The 11,395-nt window shown below is 38.0% G+C and overlaps 1 long non-coding RNA gene across 3 annotated transcripts; it reads left to right on the top strand.

Annotated features, from left to right (window-relative positions):
* Positions 1-1,737: 1,737 nt before the first annotated feature.
* Positions 1,738-2,858, top strand: LOC125479419. 3 transcript variants are annotated; one of them, XR_007259981.1, is made up of 3 exons: positions 1,738-2,124; positions 2,219-2,328; positions 2,441-2,674. It is a non-coding gene; the product is annotated as an uncharacterized LOC125479419 (long non-coding RNA). The 3 variants fall into 3 exon arrangements; XR_007259980.1 differs by lacking the exon at positions 2,441-2,674 and adding an exon at positions 2,799-2,858 and having other exon boundaries at positions 1,741-2,124; XR_007259979.1 differs by lacking the exon at positions 2,441-2,674 and adding an exon at positions 2,784-2,843 and having other exon boundaries at positions 1,741-2,124.
* Positions 2,859-11,395: the final 8,537 nt, after the last annotated feature.

The following is an 11,395-nucleotide window of genomic DNA, read 5'->3' as shown; positions in this document are numbered from 1 at the left end:
CTTATACCAACATATCGACAATTACTATTATTTGTAGAGAGAAGGTGGATGCAGTATTACTGTGGAATAATGTTCAAAATTGTCAAAACTTGTCAACTAAGGTATTTCATTCAGCACATGGTGTTCAAGTCATACAGAAAAAGAGATAAAAGAGAGACAAATATTATAGGGGAAAATAAAAGAAGTAAGAGAAAAATGTTGTAATTTAGTTCGTCTTATTTGTTTATAATGATTAAATACAATACACAGACAAACATATATGGAATTTTTAAAATTATTAAAGTCAAGAACAATCAGTGATTTTATGCTGATTCCGACCCTGTGTATGATATACTTAAACCCACTCTAAAAAACACACTCGGTGTCCTGACCTTTGCGTAATTCAAATAGCCAATCGCCATGCATGGGCCATAAAAGAAAAGAAAAAAAAACATATTCAAAGTGCAACATGATGAGGATGGTTCGCGATGATGCCACTACCCTACAAAGGTACCTTGTCAATATTACCATTATTTTATTTATTTATACCTATTATTTCTGGAACATTGTAGAAATAATTTAAGAAATAAAATTGATTGGTTTAGGGTTGCGTAGTGGGTATATTTTTTTATTGTCTGCAAAGAGGTGTACGAGGTTTGGGGGCGTAGGGAGACGTGGACGCTCCTTGACCTTTCCTTCAACGTCCCTTCCCTCAATAGTTTAATCCCCTTCGTTGAGTCAAACTTTCTACTTTTATTTATTGTGTCCTTTTTTTTATTGTTCCATTTTTTTAATTCAATTTTTATAATAATTTTTTTAGTCTTCATCTGCAATTAGTGATTAGTTTAAGATGAGAAGGACACAAACAATAAAATAATCCAATCATAGAATAACACATAAATGGCGAAATATCTGTGTAGAAAATTACTTAGATACCCTTCTTCGTTTGTGTCGTACAATAACTCAAGTACACTCTTTGTTTGAATATTTGGACAAAAATAGGAGAAGAATTTGTATACTACAGGTTCATTGTTATGATGGCGTATTATGTTAATAACACAAGTACACGTAAAAAGAAATTATCACATGATTTTATGTTATTGACATATAAAATTATCATAGCAATATACTTGTGTCATACGACTAGGTCGGCTCTAAAAGTAACGAAAAGAGGCGCCCGCCTAGGACTCCTGATGTCGGGAGCCCGAAATTTTTGTACTTAATAGATATATCTTATATAAGTAAAGGTAGAAAGAATATTACAAACTGACAAGTAACGTAGTGAAAAACACCCAAAGCTTCTTCCCTCAAGTTTCGTGTTTTGAGCCCTGGCGCGTACCCTGCTTTTAATACCTTTTTAAAATTAATTTTTCTTTTTCCAAAAAATTGGCCCATACCAATATATTTAAGACGGGCCCATTCCAATTTAGTAATCGCCCTTCCGGCCTTTATTTTTTTATTTTTTAATCAAGACAAACAAAAACAAAACCCAAGCAACAAAAAAGAACGTATTTCATGTGTAATTATTTTTGGCTTGTCTTCTTCTCCAAAACAACCATTAACCCTATAGCCTTCACGTCATTCCTATGCAATTCTCTCTCTCTAACTTCCTCTCCGTCTCTTTCTTTTTCAAATTCCAAGTCTCTTTATACAAGTGCTGTGGCGAATAAAAATATATCATTAAGTTCAGAAGATTGCAATTCAAGGTAAGAATATGGAAACTATGAGTTTAATCTTTTCTTTTCTTTCTTTTTTTTTTTTTTTTTTTGTAATTTGGTAAACTAAGAATTTATATTTTATTGTCGTAGATATATTTTGTTTAGTTTGTTATTGTGATATCCCGTCCCGAAAAATATCGAAACGTACATGTGAAATGACCATTTTGCCCCTAGTTAGTTTGTTTGTGTTATTGGTTATTTGTGTGCCTTGTTGGCATGCTTGGGGATCACACACACACCCTCACTGTCCCTATCCCTCTCTCAGTCTTTTCCCCTGTCTCTCTCTCTCCCGTGCTCCCTTTCCCCTTCCTTTTCACCATATATGTACGGACTACACCCAAAACTCCTCAAAACCTGGTAGATCGAAGAAACCAAGGACACTTTCAAACTCGTGAGGCTGTGAGGAGCACAGACGTACCATTTTCAGGTGAGAAACCAGTCGTTTTCACGTCGATTTCGTAAGCTTCGTTTTGAGCACTGTTCATGCAAATTTATTCTAGCTTGTTTTTGGACTTTTGAAGCTCTTAGATGTCTTTGTGAAGTTCCTAGGAGCTTGGGAGTACATCGTTGGACGAGATTGGACGTAGGAATAGCCTGGTTCGAGTTGGCCGGTTGTGGAGTTTTTGGACAGGTATAATCTTATGGTTTTAGGCCTTAAAACTTGTTGGGACATGTTCTACTAGTTCTAAGGTTGATTTTGGTGCAAGAAATGTGAAAAATGAGCGAGAAAACGTCGATTGCAGGTTTTCCAGTTTCCGGCGCCGTGATCGGGGAAGGAGACAGAATATTCCGTCAATTCTGACGGAATATTCCTGACGCCGTTAACGGAATCTGTCAACTTTGACGGAATATTCCTAACGGCGTCAGTTGACGCCGTCCGTGTGCGCCACACGTGCCTGCGGGTGGCCGGAGCGTGTGGCCGTGCCTTGGCCGGCGCGTGCGGCGGTGAAAAATTTTTCTAAAAATTCTGGTGTGTTCCTGAGGTTGTGTAGAGCACGTTGGTATATTCAATTGTCCATTTTGAGCAATGTATGAGAAGTTATTTTGAACGGTTGGTTATGTGCTTTAAAATTAACGTTTTTATAGTTAATTCGCATATAGGTGATTCCTATCCCGAGGACGAGCGTGCACACTCGAGGCAGGGGGGCTACGACCCTTCCATATACCAGTGAGTGGGCTTTTGATTTTCCGTATATACCTATATACATATAATTCCCAGAAATTAGTATAAATGCTTATTCGTTATATGCCGTTTCTTTTATATAATTGGTGGTTATGCATGATTAGTTGCATCTATGTTTATTTATAAATTCAGTTATGTGTATGTATATATATATAATGGTGCTGTGGAGGCACAGGTAAGTGCCAGGTAAGCGTTATTTCATATATGCATTCAATAGTGATTAGAGATGCTTAGAAAGCTCATAACCTGCACCCCCGGTGTTAGTGCTTCCGCCCAGAGTAGGGCACAGTCCTTCACGTGTTGTTCACCTCCCGCACCACACGCTCAGCTTGGATCCAAGTTAGGTGCACAGTCCTGTCGTACAGACCACTATAGGTGGTTCCGACTCGTAGGTGACCCGCGATTATTCGCACAGCCTTCACGTGATCGTAGCACTAGAGCGTTTATATGTATTACACCCAGACTTGTCGTACAGACCACTATAGGTGGTTCCGACTCGTGGGCAGGTTTAGTTGTTGAGATTGAGATTTGAGCTCTAGATTCAGCCGTACAGGTCACTTTAGGTGACTCCGGCTGCCAGTGATAAGTTATTGACACGGTTTATACCTGAGCACTTGCATATTATTATGAGGCTTTGAGCATGACGGCATACCTTTGAGCATGATGGCATACCCTTGAGCATATTTGGCATATTTATACCTACGTATATATGTTTATTTTCTGGGAAGTATACAGGTTTTACGGCGAGGGGTTAGAATGTATTTTATGAAATGGTTTTCAAAGAATTTGTTTTTGCCCACTCACGCTTTTGTTTTGCGCCCCTCCAGGTTCTAATAGCTTAGCGGGTTTGGTGGTTTTCCCAGAAGACGTCCCGGCATTTCTGACAGACACTCACCGATGTAGGGTCACCTTCGGGTGCACTATTGTTGTATCTTTTCTTTTAGACTGCTGTAGGCTTTAGGCTCTGAATTCAGCGACTCACTTACGCTAGCACTTATCTTATCACTTTATGTATGCTAGTTTTTAAATTATTCGTACTTTTATATTATTTCCTTTAGCTTCCGTACTGTGCACAAGACTTCGTCACCTCCACGTGACGGCCAGCATGCCCTGATCTCGGTTGGGGTGTGTCAGTTATTTTTTTGTTCCAATTCAAATGTTCATAAGTGATGATATGATAATATATTTAAGAATAAATTATAAAAAAAAAAAACAAATTATATGATCGTTAGGCATTGAAAAGATTCTAAAAGATGCTAGGTGCTAGTCGGACGGTGAGCTAGGACCTAGCGTCTAGGCGGACTAGGCAGATTTAGGTAAATCTATTATATTTTGTGTAAATAAATGTCTGCTTATACTTTAAATATATATAATTTCATCATAAACTACAAAATAAAATAACATATATTATGAAGTGTTGGAACATAATGAAAACATGGGAAACAAGGGTATAATGTGTGTTCATTTAAGTATGCAATAAGTCTTTTACAATTTATTGACAAAAATAAAATGCAAAATGAAAGTTATCTATTTTCTGTTTAAGTGAGTCGCAACCTAAACGGATTTGGGCAAGCTAAGCAGGTGCCTAGACGGTCTAGGCGGGCGCCTTAGTAGGCCTAGACGCCCTTTCTTAATTTTCAGATGCTTAGGCATTAATCGGGGCAGTGGCCCGCCGCCTAGGGCCTAGGCGGCCCTAGGCAGAGAATTTTAGAACAGTTTGAAAGACCTATGAACTAAAGAGCCTCCTAACAATCGCTCGCCTAGGGGTCCCGAAATCTCAGAGTCAGCCCTGCAAAGTAGTTGCTCTCTATAAATAGATAAAATTCTTGTTAGACCCAAAACACAAGTTAGAGTCGATTTTTCAAACTTGTAAAGGATTTAAGTCGAATAACAACGCAAAGCAGCTTTATTTTGAGTCTTAAAATCTTTTGTATCTGAAAATTGTTCTAAATTAGAAGAGGTCTGAAAGTCTAATATGCATTTGATTAAAAAAAATGAAAAAGAGAAAAAATTGATCCTTCTCACACAAATCTAAGCCATGCTACCCAAATCATCTGGATGAAAATTATACTGTTAAATATATCTTGTTTCTAAAGGAAATTATATTGGTCTATCCCTAATATCTAACTTGTATGCTGGATTTTTATTTGATTTTTGTTCCAATTTTTATGTTATATACAGACGTAGTTTTGAAGACTTATCTTTGATTTCACGATTTGGCATTTGGGCAAAAAAAACTTTTTTAATCGTAAAACACATTATTAATTAGTTTGAGGTGATATATAATTATTGCTTTCATATAAAACTAATTAAAGGTATTTTAGTCATTTGACATGAATCACGCGATTCACACCAGACATGGAACATCAAGAACATTAAATGGACCTCATACTTGACCCTAGGAAAAGGAAAAGAAAGATCATTGGACCTTGGAAATCAAGGGTAGACATAAAGCTATGCTAAAGAAACAAAATGAGGATTCATAATACAACTTTTGAGGTTTAAATTCATTTCGCTTTATTGAATAATAAACGTTTTAGAGGAATTTCAAGAAGACTCTTTCAAAATGGGACTTTCTATTGACTCTTTGTCATCTCATGTTTATTGCATAATATTTTATAATGTTGGTATGAATTTAACGTTAAACTGTGAAGCGGCAGAGAGTCCATAAAGACTCTCGCTTTAAGAGATTAATTATCCTAAGCATTTTTCAATGTTTTAAATAACAAGAACTTGCATGCAATGTTTTTATCAACATTATGTCATATACCTCGTGCACATGCACGTATTTCTCCTTAACGAATTAAACCCCAAGCTCCAAACATTAGGGTTGGTGAGGCTCCTTGTATTTACTCCCAGTAAATTTATCAATACACTAACTTGCTTTTCATACCTCCAATATACAAATTTTAGATTCACAAAGTACAGAATGAAAATGTAACTATGCACTAAAATATATCTGTAGTTGTACTGATCAACTTGTAGTTGTACTATCTCCTTGTGACAAAAAGTAAAAAATAAAAGTTGCACTGTCTCCTTTCTTTCTTTTTTTCCTTATTTTCTCCACCCCACAACTCCCAAAACAATGATGTATTTTAAATATTATACAAAACAAAACAACAAAATAATCATCCTTGATTAAATACACCGTAGTTTAGTAACTTCAGTTGTACTTAAAACTTAGAAAGTATTTAAGTAATGGCAATCATCTGGCAACTAACAAGTTTGTGCGTGATTTAACGAGCTCAAATTTCATCGACGACAATTAAAAAATAAACCAGAAAAATCATTAAATTTGTACTAAAGGAGATCAGTTTGGTGAGGCAAATGCCCCTGGTTATGGTCAAGTTTTATGTATCCGAAACTTCCACCTTCAAATACAACAGTGTTACAATAAAAAAAAATTACTAAATAGGTAAAATAGTGTTGTAAACATTTCTAGTTTAAATGTGATTGTGTAAATCCTAGATTAGATTTGATTCTAGTTATCATTTCCTATTGTATCTTGTATTCCTTGGGGATAAAGGAATGTATTCTCTCATTTTACTACTATAAATAAAGGCACAATGTAGGAAGGATAACAACACACATTTCCCTACAATTCTACAAACACATCTCTCTCTACTGCCAGCCCCCTTTAACCTTGTCAGATAAAATAGACTACAACACATTATCAGCACACTCATACCGCTGCACTTAGGAATCTAACGTTGAAGAATTTTTTCTGTATCAAACCAGTTCATCCATATCATCATGCAATCAGGTTCTTCCAAAATAATGGTTTTTATCTCGATATTTTTGTAGCCTAATAGCATGAACATTTACCATAATACATGACCCAACTTTACGTTTTTCAAATTTTAGATTCTACATAAATTGTGTATGCATTATATTCATAATTGTTGAATTGTGTGAATTTGATATTTGCCTTAAACTGCATCAAATATATGTACATGCATCAAATTATTGAATTGCATATGTTTTGAATTGAATTATATATGAATTGGATTAAATAATAATAAAAAAAAATTTGGAATCGGGAAAACTAGGGTTCTTTGAGCCCTCGACCTCATGCATGGTGATGGCCCACACCCATAAGCTAGCCAAGCCTAATACAGAACCCAAGCTGCAAGCCTTGAATCGAAACGGTGCATCTGATGCACCACCGTCTCGACCCATGACCTGAAACCCATGTCTCCCACGTCCATTTTTCCGACGAAACACAACATGCAGTCGTGCAATTTGGACAACCCCATCGTTCTCGCCAACGATTTCTCGAAATTCCGGAAGAATTTCATGCGTTTTTTTGCTCGAATTCAATTGAATTCATTCAGTTCTCTCTCTCGCGACATTGAGATCACTTCTCCGTCGACAAACATCTGGTTCTCCGACGAACCATGGCTTGCTTGACCTTGGAACGCCTCCTGACGCGGCGCCATCGACTAATCCCGACGTTCTTCCCTGGCAATACACACCCAGCACTCGCTAGGCTGCTTCTTGGTCCAACAACATAGCCCTTTGTGCTTTGATTTTTCTCGGACCAATCTAAAACCAAAAATTGGTTTTGGGTTTGTATGCCACAGCCCACTGCAAACCATTTTCTCGGCCCACTCACCAGACAAGCCCAATTGGGCTTTCGTGTTCCCTGCACCTCGTAGCACAAGATCACTACCCCTGCACAGGCCATCTTTGGATCCAGCCCATAATTTTGGGCCTACTACTCAAGCCCATCCCCTCTACCTTTCTCACCGTGGGCCTGCAGTCCCACCCGAGACCAAATCCAGCCTTATTTTGGGTCTGAGCTACACTGTCCAACATTTATTAAGTCACCCGTGGGCTTTACCCCTATTTTTGGGCCTCATGTTTGTTCGCCTAATTATTTTAGGCCCAATGGGTTTTATATTTTTCACCCACACTTTTAATTGGCCTGAAGTTCAAATAATTAATTCAATTATAATTGTAGACCTAAAATTTTACTTTGCATATTCTTGTTGCATATTTCTGTATATATTTGTGTTTGCCTGCAGGAATATACGAACTTGAAGTTCATAATTATTTTGAAACCTAAAGTTTCTTATAAACATGCATTATTTGAAAGCATGAAGTTTTCATTTAAAAACACCACCGATGAAAACCCGAAGTTTTTTCATGCAAAATTAAACTAATACATGTCTATTAGAACCTGTATGTTTTACTTCTATGTGAATGGATTGATTTTTCTCCATTACACTAACCACATTTTGTCCATCTATTTTGTGATAGGAACATGTCGAATTTGAACAAACTCGACTTCACCGCTTTAGAGGTCTCTAGAAAGAACTACCTCAAGTGGATCCAAGATGTGAAGCTCCACCTCACTGCCAAGAACTTGCGTCCCGCTATTGAAGAAGAGACGAACAACCCTATTGGCGAAGCTGAAAAAGCCACCACTATGATCTTCATCCGAAGACATATCCATGACGTTCTGCAAATTGAGTATCTTGTTGAGGAGGATCCACGTACACTATGGGTCACTTTAGCTGATTATTTTGATCACCAAAATGACATATTCTTGCCTGAAGTAAGACATGATTGGCATCATTTGTGCTTCCAAGACTTTAAGTTTATGAATGAATATAATTATGAAGTTTGTCGAATCCGATCACTTCTCAAGTTTTGTAACGAAACTTTGACCAAAAAGGATCTTCTGGAGAATACCTATTCAACCTTCTATGCTTTTAATATTATCCTGCAACAATAATATAGAGCTCAGAAGTTCACTAAGTTCTCGGATTTGATCTTTGTTTTACTTTTTGCTAAATACTAGAACCAGCTGTTGATGAAGAATCATTAAGCTCGACCTACTTGGGCGACTGATGTGCCTGAAGCACATTATAGCACAAATCAACGCCCAAAACGCCAAAAGAGACATGGCAGGGGCGACCAGAAGCCATCCCACCAAGGTCAACAGAGTCAAGGCCTATCCAAGGGAGGAAACAAAGCCTAAAGCGCCCAAACCTCGCTCTCAAGGCCCCGAACTTCAAGAATACGAGAAAAACACCTGAAACCATGGATGCGGACATATGCTATCGCTGTGGTTCAAAGGACCATTGGTCATGTGTTTGCCGAGCTCCTAAAAAGGTTATAGATGAATATCATTCTCGTCGTAAGAAGTTTGAATCAAACTTCGTGCAAGTGGACAAACCGAAGACTACAAAGATGGAGATTTCTGACTTTCAGGAAGATACCACCCCTATGGAAGATTAGAATCTTAGGCATAGACTTATTTTTAGTTGAAATAAGACAATGGGGCCGAATTCCACCTAGTGGCTGAACTTCTCCTTTGTTTTTGGTTAATTTTTGAACAATTTTCCTTTATGTTTGGATTATTTGTTGGTGATTTGTTTTTGGATATTAAGTTTTAATTAATTACCATCCTTGAATAAATGAGATTATTTTGAATTCATATTTTTTTTTAGAACTTTTATGCATGTGACCGATTCAAATTAATTTTTCACTTTAGGTATGACTAGTGGGAAAGTTAGTTGTCTGGCAAATAGTGCAACCATGCACACAGTTTTGCGTGAATGCATCTATTTCACTAACTTTATACCTAAGAATGTACCTCTAACAACCTTCTCAGGCCTATCCAACCTGATTGAAGGATACGGTAAGGCACATATAATGTTGTTCAATGGTACAATCTTGACCATTGCTGAGGCACTGTATTCTCCACATTCTGAAAGAACGTTGTTGAGTTTCAAGGACATTATGGATAACAATTACCACGCTGAAACCAACGTAGAAAACAAAGTTGAATTTTTGTGCATAACTTCCTACGAATATGGCCAGAAGCTTATTCTAGAGAAGATGAAGCGTATCCTGAATAGTCTGTATACTACGACCATATGCCCCATCAAAAGCCACAATGTGGTTGACCCTACTACTGGGACCACACATGAAATTACACTGTGGCATGATAGTTTGGGACATCATGGACGAATAGTGATGCGCCGTATCCTCAAATCTTCACGTGGGGCATCCACTAACCCGAAGTTAGGTTCGATCCAAGGAATCGCTTGTCAAACATGTTCAATGGGAAAGCTTAGTACTAAGCTTTCTTATTACATGATTCATTCGAATCCTCCCATTTTTCTACAATGAATTCAAGGGGGCATTTGTGGACCGATTCACCCTCCCTGCAAACCATTTAGATACTTTATGGTTTTGGTTGACGCTTCCACACGTTGGTCACACGTGTGCTTGTTGCCCATAAGGAACACTGCATTTTCCAAACTATTGGCTCAAGTTATCAAGCTCGGGGCTCACCATCCTGATTATCCGATCAAATTTATTCAATTGGATAATGCTGGATAATTCACATCTAAAACTTTGATGACTATTGCATGTCGGTTGGGGTTGAAGTTGAACATCTTGTACCTTATGTTCACACCCAGAACGGGCTGGCAGAGTCTTTCATTAAGCGCTTACAAATGATTGCTCGATCGTTGATCATATGTACTAAGCTCCCGATCACTGCTTAGGGCTATGCAATATTGCACGTAGCAAAGTTAGTTCGCCTGAGGCCTGTTACGACAAAACCATTTAGTGCCCTTCAATTGGTTACCGGATACGAATCCGACATATCACACCTGCGCATTTTTGGTTGTGTGGTATATGTGCCAATCTTGCCGCCCTTACATACAAAAATGGGGCCTCAACGAAGGATGGGAATCCATGTCAGATATGATTCTTCTTCGATTATTCGTTTCTTAGAAACTTTGACAGACGATCTATTTACTGCTTGTTTCGCAGATTGTCACTTTTGTGAGACAGTCTTCCCGTCGTTAGGGGGAGATAAAAACGTCAACGTTCCTGAAGAATGACGTAAATTATCATGGACAACTCCCACTTTGTCTCATTTAGATCCCTGCACCGTTTAGTCTAAAACTGAAGTGCAGCACATATTAGATTTTCAGAGCATAACTCAGAGTATGCCAGATGCTTTCACCGATTTAGTGCACTTGACAAGATCACATATTCCAGCTGTGAATACGACTGCAAAGATGGATGTACCAAATGTACGACGGACTTCCCTCTTGGAGGCCTGGGATGCCACTAATGGTGATCCATGTACATTAGTGGCTAGCTATTCATCTGCCCCTACACAAAAGCATGGCAGACCTCTTGGTTCAAATGATTCACACCCCGAAAGAGGAAACCCATGACACAAGGTCCTGAAGAGCCTGTGAATCCAACCATCACTTACTCATTTTATCCAACTCATGAAGAAATTGTAGATTATGGAAGCGTCCTTGAAGAGACGAATCATTCTCCCAAGAATCGTGAGATTTCGGTCTATTATGCTAGCTTATATGATGTGTGGTGTAGAAATAAGATGATTGTCGACGATGCATTAGCATATGCAGTAGCTACTGAGATCATGTTGAACGATGACATTGAACTGCGTTCCGTTGATAAATGTTGACGTAGAACTGATTGGTCAAACTGGAAACAAGCAATCCAAGTTAAACTC

The sequence above is a fragment of a genome, unplaced genomic scaffold (genome assembly GCF_019419815.1).
Source record: "Pyrus x bretschneideri cultivar Hongxiangsu unplaced genomic scaffold, Pyrus_bretschneideri_v1 Contig29, whole genome shotgun sequence".
Classification (NCBI taxonomy): Eukaryota; Viridiplantae; Streptophyta; class Magnoliopsida; order Rosales; family Rosaceae; genus Pyrus; species Pyrus x bretschneideri.
The sequence above is the reverse complement of the archived record's forward strand: the minus strand, read 5'-3'. Positions and strand labels throughout refer to the sequence as shown.